The following is a 13321-nucleotide window of genomic DNA, read 5'->3' on the forward strand; positions in this document are numbered from 1 at the left end:
TGAGGCTTTGAATTCTTTTTATTGCAAAGATATTTGATGGCCACATAGTTTGTGTGACTAATAACTTTAGTGCCCACCATGTAAGATTTAAATTTGCCGAATGCGTAAAACACCACTAATATCTCCTTTTCCACGACTGTATAGTTCATCTGAGCATCATTCAAAACTTTGCTAGCATGATAAATAGAACGGATGACCTTGTCTTTTCTTTGCCCCAAAATAGCTCCAACAGTCGCATCACTTGCATCACACATCAATTCAAATGGCAACTCCCAATCTGGATAAATCAAAATAAGAGCTTCTATTAGCTTCTTTTTCAACTTCTCAAAGGCTTCTTGACAATCTTCCCCAAAATTAAACTTTTCCTCTTTTTCTAACAATTTACACATTGGGCTTGCAATCTTCAAAAATTCCTAAATAAAACGCCTGTAGAAACCTGCATGCCCTAAGAAACTTCACAGTCCTTTGACTGTTACTGGATGTGGCAGCTTCTCAATCACTTTAGTTTTATCTCTATCTACCTCAAGTCCTTTACATGACACTTTATGGCCAAGGACTATTCCCCCCTTCACCAAAAAGTGGCATTTTTCCTAGTTTAGCACCAAATTTATCTCTTCACATTGAGCTAGGACTCGATCTAGATTCAGCAAGCATTTATAAAAAAAATCACCATAAACAGAGAAATTGTCATTGAATACCCTGACAAATTCTTCAACTATGTCATAGAGTATCACCATCATGCATCTCTGAAATATTTTATGTGCATTGTAGAGGCTAAAAGGCATGCGTCTGAATGCATATGTGTCATATAAACAAGTAAAAATAGTCTTCTCTTGTTCCTTGGGTGCAATCACGATCTGATTATAACCCGAGTAACCATTAAGAAAATAGTAGTACTCCTGCCCTGCAACCTATCCAACATCTGATCAATGAAAGAAATGGGATAGTGGTCCTTTCTTGTGGCTTCATTTAGCATCCAGTAGTCAATACAGATTCTCCATCCAGTCACCATGCGAGTGGGAATTAGCTCATTTGCTTCATTTATAACCACGATCATACTACTTTTCTTTAGGATGCAATGTATTGGGCTTACCCACTTGCTGTCTAAAATTGGATAAACAATCCCATTGTCGAGCCAATTGATGACCTCTTTTCACACAACGTCTTTCATCACTGGATTCCACCTACGTTGTTGTTGCACCCTTTGTTTGAAACCTTCTTCCATATGTATCTTGTGTATACAAAAAACAGGATTTATCCATGTAATGTCAGACATCTGCCACCCAATCGCCTTCATCCTTCTTTTCAAGACTGTTATTATTTTCTTTACCTGTATATCAGATAAACCTATAGACAAAATAATAGGAAAGGTATCATTGTCACCAAGGTAAACATATTTCAAGTGAGGAGGTAGAAACTTAATCTCCAATTTTGGAGCTTCATCAATTGAGGATTTGGGGAATGACCCAATTGTCCTATTCAATGGCTTAAAAGGTAATTTTCTTATTTCAATGATTGCTGAATTCATGACTTGAATTAACGCTAATGCCTCTACATCTGCTAAAGATCACGACCCGCCAAAGCTCGCTCTAATGGATCATCTGCCAATACTGATCAAACTCGAGATCTATAATGGATATAGCAGACAACTCTTCATATTTAGCTAGTAATTTCAGTGCCTTGTATATATCAAAAACCTCAAATTTGTCATGCACTCTTATTATCATCTCCCATGCTACTACATCAATTAATGATTATCCTTTTCCTAAGAAAGGCTATCCTAAAATAAATGGGACAACTGGATCATCTTCAAAGTCAAGAATTACAAAGTCCAATAGAAAGATTAGTGATCCTACTTGCACCAAAATATCATTAATAATACCATCCGGCCTAGCAAGGGACCTATCTGCCAACCGTAAAACAATAGTAGTGGGTTTGGGACTCCCAAGACCCATCTTATGGAACTATGATATATGCATAAGATTCATGATAGATCCCAAGTCACATAATCCACGAGCACTGATGGTTTATCCAATTGTGATCTACAAAGTAAAACTATCTGGATCCTTCAGCTTCGTAGGTAGTTTGTTTTGAATCTTGGATGTGCACTCCTCAGTAAGTGCAACTGTAACATACTTTATCAACTATCTCTTATTTTCTAAAATGTCCTTTAGATATTTTGCATATTTTAGAACACTCTACAGAATATCAATAAGAGGAAGATTTACGTGAACCTGCTTTAAAAGATCCAAGAACTTTTAGTAACTCGCCTCCTCTTAATACTTACTTTGCCTTTGAGGGGAAGGTTAAGGTAAAGTCTTCTTCTCCACTTGATTTTCATCACATACAACTTTTTATTTGACCTCTTGCTCCTCCTTGTCTTTAGAGTCATCATTATTGGTTGTGGGACTAACATGCTCATGTACCGCCTCCTTTAATTGCAACCCACTCCTTCTTGTAACTATATTTACCTTCTTTGGATTTGCCTCTGTGTCGCTAGGTAGGCCTCCTTGAGGTCTTATATTTTGTGCTCCTGTAATCTGACCGAGTTGCAACTCTAAATTTCTAGTAAGCAACTGTTGACTCTTCAACTCTACTACAAATTATGCTTGTAGAGTCTTCACTTATGCTACAAAATACAATTGTTGAGCTAAAAGTTGCTTCATCATCTCTTCTATATTACTTGTTTGATTAGCAGCTTAATTATTCTGAACCTGTTATTGATTTTATTGCACTAGCCCCTTATATTGATTAGTGTTCTATGCCTGCTTTCTAGCCTATAAGAAATTGGGATGGTTCCTCCAGTTGGTATTATATGTATTACAAAAATTTTGTTATCCCTGATGATTCACTTTCCCCACATAGTTGACAGAATCTTGATTAGCCGTACAAGCATCTACTGCATGCTCACTACTTCCACTAATCTCACACCAAGAATTTGCCTGTTGGACTGCATTAGCTGTAGCTGATGCTTGTGGAGCCCCGAACTTTAGGTTATTAAGATGAGTAATCATATGATTTTGCATTACTGCAATCTGTACTTGTAATGCAGTAAAATGGTCTACCTCTAATACCCCTGCAACCTTCTTAGGAGCACTTCTCGAATCAGTATGCCAATAAGGATTCCCTTATGAAATCCTATTCAGCAATGTATGTAATTCATCATAAGTCTTCTCAAGAGCTTATCCACTGCAGCTAAATCCAAAAGAATCTTGGTATTTGGCTCCAACACTTCAATGAAAATATGAACAAGAACATCATTAGACTAATGATAGTGAGGGAAATTTCTGAGTAAACCGTTAAATCTTTCCCAAGCTTGGTAGAGATTCTCTCTTTCTTTCAGTCTAAAACTCAAAATATCGCTACTCAAATGTGCAGTCTTCCCTGATAAAAATAAAAATATAAGAAACTTCTAAGCTAGATCGTCCTATGAAGTGATAGACAGTGGTGGTTCATCATAAAATCACCTTTTTGCTTCCCTAATTAAAGAAAAAAGAAAGAGTGTCAATCTGGCATAATCAGTATTCACCCCTTCATGAATGTAAGTATCACTTATTTCTAGGAAGGTCTATATGTGCTGTTACGGGTCTTCATGTGAAAGGCCAAAGAATTGCCCCACTGAATTCAATAATTACACCATATTCTACTTCAATTCAAATCGACCACTTGGCTCAGGCTTGCAAATACTGTTATTCATATGGTTTGTGAGTGGCATTTCCACCTCATGAACAAGTCTAGCAGTAGGTTGAGCAGGAACAACTAGGATAACTGGAGCTGGGATATTTCTAACATTTGGATCGATAGGATCAACTGGATCATTTCTTTGTTCAACTATTTAAACCTGTTAAATTGGGTAGTGAGCTCTTTTCCTTTGTTGAAATATCAGTTATGGTTCTACAAAAGGCTCTACCAACTCTTTATCTCTCGCCAGTCCTGTAGTCAGCTAATCCTGTAAAAATTTAACTGCTAAGATCAAGTTGTTAACACTTAAACTTATTATAAAAAAATAAAAAAATTAGCAATTTAGTAATTATACTAGTCCTCGGCAATGGTTGGTTAGGTGCAGGGGGTGATCTCTGGTCCACATAGGAATTGAGATACTTGTCACGACCAGGCTCTGGTTTGGGTCATGACAAATATCGTATCAGAGCCTAGTTTTAGAACTTGGGTGTCCAACAAAGTCGAGTTGAATATAGTCTCCTATATGGGTGTGTACCACACCACACTTATAAGGGAGGGGATACGAAGCATTTAGGATTGTTTCCCCTTTTTTGTTCTATTTCAAGCATGAAGGCTAGAATGAGGAAGCTCTCTTTAGGGTTGTCCAAAGACTTAATTCTAGAAATCAAAGTTGCCTTGTTAAACAAGGATATAGATATTTCTCCGCTTGTGGTCCATATGTAGCAAGTTAAAGTAGAGTAGAAGAACCAAGCTGAATTTGGGGAAAGGTATAGTATGAAGTTTTGATATTAGTATCAGAGTGGAAGTCAACATAAAAATGGTGGAGATAGAGGAAAATAGTCTAAGAAGAAGTGGGTCAACTTTGGTTCCTACTCAACGTCTAGTGCTCCCTACCCGAAGCTATTAGGTGATCACCGTATGTAGAGTGGTGATGGTTTTAGGGAGGATAGTACCCAGTCTCAAGCTAGTGGGGCTCAGTCAGCTCCATCATATCCTCATAGATTTTTTGGTTAGATGCACCGTGGGTTTTGCAAAGAAGGGAGAAACAAGTGCTCTAAGTGTGGTAAGATTGGTCACCTGCAGAGAGCTTATCCTTCTAAGGTTGGTTTTGGAGCAAACAAGTTTCATGTTGTTATTGCATTAGCTCCTACACCAAAGGGTGCTATGTCTTCTTCTAACTTTATCACTGGTCGAAACTATCTCTATGCTCTTACTACACGCTAGGAGTCCAAGGTATCCATTGATATCGTTATTGGTATGTTGAAACACTTTTCTCGTGATGTGCACTATTTTCTTAATCCTGGATGTACTCTCTCTTATGTGACCTTATTTGTGGTTGTATATTTTGGTATTGGAACCAAGTGTATTTTGGATTACCTTTTTATTTCTACCTAGATGGATGACTCTATGGTTGCTATGAGTGTCTACAGGGGATGTATGGTGTCTATTAATGATATAGAAACTTTGGTTGATCTAATAGAGTTATATACGCTGGATTTTTATATCATACTTGGGATGGATTGGTTGCATTCATGTTATGCTTCTTTAAATTATTGTACCCATAAGGTCGTCTTCAAATTCCCAAATGAAGTGGTTATTGAGTGGGAGGGTAGTTCCCTAGTACCTATGGAAAGGTTTATTTCTAATGTTAGATCTCAGAAATTGGTTTGTAAAGGGTGCCTCTATCACTTAATGCATGTTAAGGATTCTAGATTTGAAGGTCCTTCATTGCAAACTATCCATGTGATCTGTGAATTTTTTAAGGTATTCCCTGATGATCTTCTTTGTATTCCTCCTGATAAGGAGATTAATTTTGGGATTGATGTTATTCCAGACACTCATCCTATCTCTGTCCCTCCATTTAAAATGGCTCCAGTTGTGTTAAAGGAACTCATGAAGCAGTTGATAGATCTTTTAGACAATGGTTTCATCCATCCTAGTATGTCCCTGTAGGGTGCACCCATTTTGTTTGTGCGTAAGAAGGATGGATACCTTTGAATGTGTATTAATTACTATCAATTGAATAAATTAATCGTAAAGAATATGTACCCTCTTCTAAGTATTAACGGCCTTTTCGATAAACTTAAGGGTGCTAAATTATTCTCTAAGATTGATCTTTGGTCTGGGTACCATTAGTTGAAAATTAGGGAGACGAATATCCCAAATACTACTTTCTGAACCTGGTACATATATTTTGAGTTTCTAATGATGTCTTTTGGTTTGATCAATGCCCAACTGTATTTATGGATCTTATAATTGGGTTTTCCATTAGTTCCTGGATTTGTTTGTGATTGTATTTATCGATGATATTCTGGTGTATTCAAAGAGTGAGTCATATTATGTTGATCACCTTTGACTTGTGTTGCAGACCCTAACAGATCAGTTTTTGTATGCTAAGTTCTCTAAGTGTAAGTTCTGGTTGAATATTGTGACTTATCTGGGTCATGTTGTTTCTTGTGAAGGGATCATGGTGGATCCACAGAAAGTTGCATTAGTTAAGAAGTGTCCTATGACTGCGAATCCAATCAATATTCAGAGCTTCTTTGGTTTGGCCAGTTATTATAGATGGTTTGTGGAAAACTTCTAGTCGATTGCTGCCCCTTTGATAGAGCTGACTTAAAAGAAGGTAAAGTTTTTATAGTCTAATGCTTATGAGGGTAATTTTGAGAAGTTGAAGGATAAGTTGACTTCAACTCTAGTTTTGACCCTGCCCGAGGGTAATGATGAAATTGTGGTTTATTGTGATACATCCTAGTGGGAGTAGGTTGTGTATTAATACATCATGGAAAGATGGTTGCTTATACTTCTAGAATGTTGAAAGTTCATTAGAAGAACTATACACTCATGATTTGGAATTATTAGTCGTGGTGTTTGCACTGAAGATCTGGAAACATTATTTGTATGGAATTTATGTTGATATTTATTAAGATCATAAGAGCCTGTAATACGCATTCACTCAGAAAGAGCTAAATCTTAGGCAAAAGAGTTGGCTTGAGCTAATCAAGGACTACGATATGAGTCTTCATTGCCATCCAGGTAAAGCTAATGTGGTTGTTAATGCTCATAGAAGATTATCCATGGGGAGTATAGCTCATGTAGATGAGGATAAGCAGGATTTGGTGAAAGATATTCACCGTTTGGTTAATCTTAGAGTTCATCTCTTGGATTTCGAGGATAGTCATATGTTTGTGCAAAAGGTGGTGCATAATATCTTAGTACTGAAAAAACAGAGAAATAGGTAATTTATTGTGTCTTAATGAAGATTAATGGAGATGTCAGACAACAGAAGGTTATAGCTTATGAGATTCTGGTGATGGTATCTTGAGGTACCAAGGCAGATTATGTGTTTCAGATGTAGATAGATTTTGAGAAAGGATCTTGACAGAGGCTCATGACTGACTTTATGCCATTCATCCTGGTTCAACAAAAATGTATCATGATATTAAGGAGATTTATTAGTGGAAATATGAAGTGAGTTATGGCCAGGTTTGTAGCTAAATTCATGGTGTCAACAAGTGAAGGTTGTGCACTTGCGACCTAGAGCGTTGTGTCAAGAAATTGAGTTGTCTATGTGGAAGTGGAAAGTGATAAATATGAATTTCGTTACCGGTCTTTCTTGATCTAGGAATCAATTTTATTTTATTTGGGTTATCGTGGATATCGTGGATAGGATGACTAAGTCTGCTCACTTGTTGCCAGTGAGGACTAATTACTCGACAGAGGATTATGCGAAGTTGTTCCTCTAAGAGATTGCAAAGTTGCATGGGGAGCCTGTTTCTTTCATGTCAGATCAGGTACTCAGTTTTTATCACAATTTTGGCATTTGTTTCAGAGAGGTTTGGGAACTAAGGTGATTCTTAGTGCCGCTTTCCTTCCTTAGTCGGATAGACAAGCGGAAAGAACAATTCATACATTGGAAGATATGCTTCGGACTTGTGTGATTGACTATAGAGGTAACTGGCTTGATTAATTGCCTTATATATGTCATACCCCGAGAAATTTTTCTTTGAAATTTTGTGCGTAAATGTGTTAGGTTCTATCTTCTAGAATGAATTATAAATTTTTCCGTGCAGAATGTCTTAGATTATGACCCACCATTGCGTAGAGTATGGAATAAGCTTTCCAACAATATATGGATCATCCAAAACGGACACCCAAACGATGAGTTATAAACATTTCGATCGAACCGTGAATAGTAGTGAACAGTAAAACATGCAGGATAAAGTACTGAGGCATGGCGTATTTTTTCTCCAAATTTAAATGATCATAACTCCTTGTACATAATGATCTGAGTGATCTACTCTATATAAAAGAAAAGCTCTGCGAGTCTTCTTTCCAATGAAATTAGTTTCATCCAATTTGTTTATCGGAGCAAAAAGTTATGGTCAATCTACTTCAGCCTATCAAAAGCAAATTTTTGGGTCAACTTCAAATGATCATAACTCTCCGTACGCAATGATCTGGGTGAGATACTATATATCAACGGAAATATATGAGAGTCCACTTTCTAATGAAATTGGTTTCATCCAATTTGGATATCGGAGTAAAACGTTATGGTTGATCTACTTCAGACTATCAAAAAAGTCAACCAAAGGATAGATTCGAGAATTATTTGATTTTTAGGGGTGTTTTGGTCATTCGTCCTTACCCAAAATCCGTCCAATCCCTATATTAAAGCCTATTAGAAGCATTATATTTTATATTTCATCAAATTCCCTCAAAAAGAAAACCCTAAGCTCCTACATCCAACTTCAAGAACCTCTAAAGTTCACCATTAATTCTGCAAATTTATTCAAGATTCCAACTTCCTAGTTCAAGAACTCCAAGAACCATCATTAAAAGACACGATTAACATCTCAAAAATGAGTATCAATCTAAAGTTCATCATTCAAGGTATGCGGGGTTTTTCAACAAGAACTCTCTTTCGTTCTTGTGCCCAAAAGTAATTTTCTTTACAAAGGCATGATTTTTATTTGATTTTTATGAGTTTTAAGCATGAAACCATATCTTATGATGATTATGATGAAATCTTGATGTTTATGATTTTGAAAGATGAATTTACATGTGTGGAGATATAAATCATGAATCTTGAACGATATTTATCATGATTTTGATATTTGGGTCGTGAATCCCCATTGGAAATTGTGTTTTATTTGACAAAATGTATGTTATAAGCACGTTGATGTTGAATATTTAAGATATTTTGAATGATTTGACCTTTTGGTCTTAATGGAGTTGTTTTGAGCTCGAGTATGAAAGAAATCTACAACGTGGTTGATTTTGATAGATGGGAAGCATGATGGCTCCCAATGTATATTTATATATTACTGAAATTGTTTTGTTGTAGATTGTCTTTGAAATGATCTGAGCTAAGTCCAGGAGAAATCTTTAGCACCGAGTGGGAGGTATAAAGCGACCTTACTTCCCTAGAACTATGTGCCCCCATAGGAGTGAGCCTGAGGCTGATTTATACAGTGATCACTAGTTTGTGTGGATTTGATATCGATAGTCCTACTCTGATGGCAAGGATAGAATAGCTCTCCCCAACGTGGGTTGTACGTTGGACTCCATGTAGCTCACATGGTTTATGTTGGTGATAGGATCTCCCAGTGTGTGTGTGTTTCCTTGTGTATATGGTGAATGGTGAAGTGATTTGAAAGTGGAATTGTGAAAGTTATTCTTTCGAAAGATTTAAATGATATTTACATTATGAGAATTTATATTCTTGATGAACTGAAAGTGATTGACAAATTATATGATGACTCACATGTGTTATTGTACTTATTTCATTCTTATGATTCTGATGATTTTTTTCGGGCTATGTGAGTCTTTCATACATCCTACATATTTCTTATAAATATTTATGATGATGATGTTTATACAACTGCATACACCCCCATATACTGGGTTTCTTTCCATGGTACTGACCCACATCTTCGGATGTGGGCTGCATTTTCTCGGAATGTAGGTTCAGGTGCTCAATTCGAGGTTCGACAGTGATTCTTTGGACACACTGTTCTATATCTTCTGTTGTGATGAGTCCTCATATTCTGAGGACATGATGTCTGATGTTGGTTTCACGGAATTGTTTACATTTGATAACTGAGTAGTAGTCAGTTGGGGCATGTCTCAATGGCTCGCTGGTTTTATTGATTTTGTTAGTCTTTTTAGACTAGTATAGATGTTGGGAGTTGACTAATAAGTTGTATTTTGTTATCTTTCTGAAATTCTTTTATTCTTGGATGATGATTACTCTGTTGATATTTGAGGGTTATTATGGAAACCCCATTGATTTGTGTTAAATTGAATGAAAATGGCTCGAAGGGTTATCTTAGGGCTACTCGTAGCCTGAAGCACCATCTGACGCTCCGAGACCCATTTTCTAGGGCGTTACAGACTTGATACCAAATCCTAAGGTTTTAAGGTGTCCTACAGAGTCTGATAAGCCGCGTTAAGTAGAGTCTTGGTCATCGGTGTGTAGTGCGCCACATCTATGAGTAAGAGGCTACAAGACATTTTAGGAAAAAATGTGATTCTTTCTTTAAGAAGTATATTATGCTTAAAGTGTCTCTCTCTGCTATTGATTTGTGCTCTCCTCTTTCAGAAATATGCCTCTACGTCGAGCGAGAAGAAATAATGATGGTCAGCAACCTCAACCCGCTGACCCATTGAATAAAAATGGGTCTCATGCTAAATTTTAGCAGCCTTTCAGGCACTGGCCCAAGCTGTTACTATAAATGTTCAGGCTAACCCGGCCCTGGCTCCACAATAACAGGGAGGTGATTCAGCTGCTGCCAGGATCCGTGACTTTATACGGATGAATCTGTCGGAATTTTATGGGTCCAAGTCTGATGAGGATCCATGGTTATTTTTAGAGGAGGTGCAGAAGATTACTCAGGTGATGCATGTATCTGAGGAACACAGTGTGGAGTTGGTTGCGTATAGGTTGAAAGACCTTGCTTATGACTGGGTTGTTTCTTGGAGGAAAAGTAGAGGTAAGGGAGCTGTCCCTACAACTTGGCAAGAGTTCCAGGATGCATTCCTGGATAAGTTTTTCCCTTTGGAGATAATGGAGGCGAAGATGGAAGAGTTTATGAACCTGCGACAGGGCTCTATGACTGTTAGGGAGTACTGTCTAAAGTTCAATCAGTTGGCCAAGTATGCTCCTAACTTAGCGGCTAATAATCGGGCTAGTATGAGTAAATTTATGACTGTAGTGTCTAGTTTTGTGGTTAAGGAGTATAGGTATGCTATGCTGAATAGTGATATGAATCTTTCTAGGCTGATGACTCATGCCCAATAGATTGAGGCAGACAAGATTAAGGAGAGAGATAGAATGAGAGGGAATATAAGAGCTAGGTCCGAGTAGCAGGAACAGGGTCAGACTAAATCATAGGGAGGGAGTCGCCCTCAGTATAAGGATCGTTCGTCTATGCCAGCACCATCATCTTCTAGTGCTCTCGTGCCTAGAGGTAGGTAGGAGCAAGGTAGCAGGTCATATGCATCTAGGTCCCAGTACAGTGCTGGCAGTAAGCCAAATCGTCCCCTGTTTCCTAAGCGTGGTAGGGCTTATTCGGGTGAATATTGGGGTAAGAAGAAAAGTTATTTCTAGTGTGGTGACATGGGTCACAAAGTTAGATATTGTCCATAGGATGGGCAAGGGCATTTTGACTATCGCCCTCAGACCCAGACTCAGACGGTTAGTGCTCTAGTTCCAGCGACTTGCCCAGCCCCAGCTTAGGGCGCCTCTTCTAGCAATGCTGGCGGGCAGCACCAAAATAGATTCTATGCTTTACCGTCCCGCCAGGAACAGGAGGACTCTGCCGATATTGTTACTGGTATGCTTCATATATTTTAGTTTGATGTGTATGCTTTAATGGATCCTGGATCCAATTTCTCATTTGTTACATATTTGATTGCTGTGAATTTTGAAATGAGTCCTGAGATTATTCTTGATCCTACCCTAGTTTCTACCCCAGTGGGTGATTCGATTGTTGCCCAGAAAGTGTATAAAAAGTGTCCTGTTACCGTTCTTCATAGAGTCTTGTTGGATGATTTGATTGAGTTAGACATGGTAGATTTTGATGTGATTTTAGGTATGGACTGGCTGTATTCTTCTTATGCCTCTATTGATTGTCGGATCTGAGTGGTCAAGTTTCAGTTTTCAGGTGCATCCGTGTTTGAGTGGTCTGGGAATTCTGTATCACCCAAGAGTCATTTTATCTCTTACCTTAAAGCTAAAAAGATTATTTCCAAGGGGTGTATTTACCATTTGGTTAGAGTCAAAGACACTAAGTCTGAGACTCCAACTCTCCAGTCTGTTAACGTTGTCAATTAGTTTTCTAATGTCTTTCTGGATGATCTCCCAGGGATACCTCCAGATAGAGAGATAGAGTTCGGAATTGATCTTCTTCCCGATACTCAGCCCACTTCTATTCCTCCTTACCATATGGCCCCTGCAGAACTTAAGGAGTTTAAAGAGCAACTCAAAGATCTACTAGATAAGGGTTTCATAAGGCCCAATGTTTGTCCTTGGGGTGCTCTTGTATTGTTTGTGAGAAAGAAAGATGGCTCTTTGCGTATGTTCATTGATTACCACCAACTGAATAAAGTCACCGTAAAAAATAAGTACCCCCCTTCCGAGAATAGATGATTTGTTTGACCAATTGCAAGGTGCAAGTTATTTCTTAAAGATAGAATTTCTTTCCAGCTATCATCAACTCAAAGTTAGGGAGTGTGACATCCTGAAAACCGCTTTCTGAACTCGTTATGGCCATGTTGAGTTTTTTGTTATGTCTTTCGGGTTAACTAATACCCCAGCAGCTTTCATGGACCTCATGAATCGAGTGTTCAAACCATATCTAGATATGTTTGTCATAGTGCTCATCGATGATATACTGGTGTACTCCCGTAGTGAGGATAAACATTCTGATCATCTCCGAACTGTCTTGGAAACCCTTAGAGATCAAAAGTTGTTTGCCAAGTTCAATAAGTGTGACTTTTGGCTAAGGTTAGTTGCTTTTTTGGGTCATATCATTTCTTTCGAGGGTATTAGAGTTGATCCCCAAAAGACCGAAGCTGTTAGAAATTGGTCTAGACCTATTTCTCCAACCGATATCCAAAGTTTCTTGGGTTTAGCTGGATATTACCGTCGTTTTATTGAGGGTTTCTCCTCTATAGCGTCTCCTATGACTCAGTTGACCCAAAAGAAAGTGAAGTTCTTGTGGTCCGAATCTTGTGAGAAGAGTTTTCAGGAGTTGAACACTCGACTCACTTTAGCCCCTATTTTGACTTTGCCTGATGGTGTTGATGGTTTTGTGGTGTACTGTGATGCTTTGAGAGTTGGGTTGGGTTCCGTATTGATGCAGAAGGGTAAGGTGATGGCTTATGCTTCTAGACAGTTGAAACCCCATAAGAAAAATTACCCCACCCATGATCTTAAGTTGGCTACTGTTGTGTTTGCTTTCAAAATCTGGCGACACTATTTGTATGGTGTCCATGTTGATGTTTTAACTGATCATAAGAGTCTGCAATATGTGTTTACCCAGAGAGAATTGAATCTTAGGTAGAGATGATAGTTAGAATTGTTAAAGGACTATGATATGAGTGTCTGTACCATCCGGGCAAGGCCAATGTTGTG

The 13321-nt window shown here is 38.0% G+C and overlaps 1 non-coding gene across 1 annotated transcript; it reads left to right on the top strand.

Annotated features, from left to right (window-relative positions):
• Positions 1-3266: 3266 nt before the first annotated feature.
• Positions 3267-3373, top strand: LOC124886816. Its single transcript, XR_007044223.1, has one exon. It is a non-coding gene; the product is annotated as a small nucleolar RNA R71 (small nucleolar RNA).
• The last annotated feature ends 9948 nt before the right edge of the window (positions 3374-13321 follow it).

Source organism: Capsicum annuum, chromosome 8 (assembly GCF_002878395.1).
Source record: "Capsicum annuum cultivar UCD-10X-F1 chromosome 8, UCD10Xv1.1, whole genome shotgun sequence".
Taxonomy (NCBI): Eukaryota; Viridiplantae; Streptophyta; class Magnoliopsida; order Solanales; family Solanaceae; genus Capsicum; species Capsicum annuum.